The sequence below is a fragment of the Odocoileus virginianus genome, unplaced genomic scaffold (assembly GCF_023699985.2).
Source record: "Odocoileus virginianus isolate 20LAN1187 ecotype Illinois unplaced genomic scaffold, Ovbor_1.2 Unplaced_Scaffold_13, whole genome shotgun sequence".
Lineage (NCBI taxonomy): Eukaryota > Metazoa > Chordata > Mammalia > Artiodactyla > Cervidae > Odocoileus > Odocoileus virginianus.
Genome location: NW_027224275.1, coordinates 1259273 through 1261380, shown reverse-complemented (window position 1 = coordinate 1261380; position 2108 = coordinate 1259273).

Genomic DNA, 2108 nt, shown 5'->3' with positions numbered 1-2108 from the left:
GGCAGAGGATTGCACAGGTCACGAATACTTGGAAGTGGGAATCGTAAGTTGCCTACCATATCCTCTATCTGCAGGGGTTCTGATTGGCCTACAGAATTTGCAGTATGCTTCACACCAAGGCCCGACCTGGCTCCAGCACATGAACAGGAGCTAAGGACCTGGGACACAGTGAGCTGGAGTAAGTTAAAGGAGAACATAATATGTTTAAAACATTTTGCAATATGTAGGAATACTAGCAGAGAAAAAGGAAGCAGGTATAACCAGAGTAAAAGGTTGAATTAATAACACTATTCTGGGCACATTCTCATCAGAAGTCTATGCAAAGCCCTGCTTGCATTTTTATTTATCTATGTCAAGGATTCATTCATTCCTCTTTTACTTTTTTAATTAAAAATTTTTTTTTGGCCACATCATGAGGCTGACAGAATCTTAGTTCCCTGACGAGGGATCAAACCCAGGCCCTGGTAGTGAAAGTGCCATGTCCTAACCACTGGACTGCCGGGGAATTCCCTATGCATTCCTTTTTAAAATAACAGATTTATTGTAATATAATTCACATATCACAAATTCTCCCATGTGAATTTGTACAATTCCATGGTTTTAGTATACTTACAGAGCTGTGTAACCATCATTAGAACCTAAGTTTACAACATTTTCATCACCCCAAAATTCCATAGCCATTGTCTGTCAAGGTCTATCTCCCCCTACTCCTGGCACCTGGCAACCATTAACTTGCTTTCTTTCTTTTCTAAAGTGCATTTTATTTATTTATTTTTAGTTGAAGGATAATTGCTTTACAATATTGTGTTGGTTTCTGCCAAACATCAACATGAATCAGCCATAGGTATACATATGTCCCCTCCCTCTTGAACCTCCCTCCCACCTCCCTCCCCATCCCACCCCTCTAGGTTGTTACAGAGCCCCAGTTTGAGTTCCCTGAGTCATACAGCAAATTCCCATTGGCTATCTATTTTATATATGGTAATGTAAGTTTCCATGTTACTTTCTCCATACATCCCACCCTCCCTTTCCATAAGTCCCTGTGTCCATAAGTCTGTTCTCTGTCTCTGTTGATTTGCCTGTGCTAGATATCTCATTTAAATAGAATCATACAACATTTGTCGTGTCTGGCTTATTTCATTTAGCATAATGTTTTCAAGGTTCATCCACATTGTAGCATGAATCAGTACTTTATTTTATGGCTAAATAATATTACATTGTATGGATAAAGTGCATTTAAAAAGTTCATTCATTTGTTGATAGACATTTAGATTTAGACTGACTGTTATGAATAATGCTGCTATGTGTGCACAAGTTGAGATTTTATATACATATGTACACACACATATATACATACACCATATAAATATATAAAAACATATCTATAAAAGGAAAATTGCTATGAATTTACATGTGTTCCAATGTCAATGTATGGCAAAAACCACTACCGTATTGTAAAGTAATTAGCTTCCAACTAATAAAAATAAATGAAAAAAAAAAAGGAAAATTGCTGGGCCATTGTGTATACTTAATTTAACTGAGTAATACTTGATTGCTCTCCAAATGGTTGGCCCTGTTCTGTATTCCCACAGCAAAACATGAAGATTTCAAAATTTCTCAGTTTTGTCAACACTTGGTAATCTTTAGCTTTCTGATTTTTCTAGGCCAACAGGTGATATCACATAGATATTTTAATTTGCATTATTCAATTAGTAGGACCTTCTTCTATGTACACTTTTAGAGTTTCTTCTTTTAAAAATGCCCTGTTCCTTTATCCTTTGCCCATTTTCTATTAAACTTCCTGTCTTTTTTGTAATGTTTTAAAAATATTAGTCTTTGTTGGTTCTAAATATTGCAAATATTTTCTGTCATTCTATTATCTGTCTTTAATTTTGTCCATATTGTCTTTCATTAAACAGAAATCATTAATTTTAATATAATCAATTAATTTTCACCTCATATCTTTGGTTTTATGAGTCTTATTTAAGAAATCCTTCTCTCCTCCAAGATAAAAATTTTTTATAATATCTTTTTTATTTAATTGCTTTTTAAAATAATTATTCTTGAAACAATCTGAGATTATCCTTCATAGAGGTTGTTAGATGGGA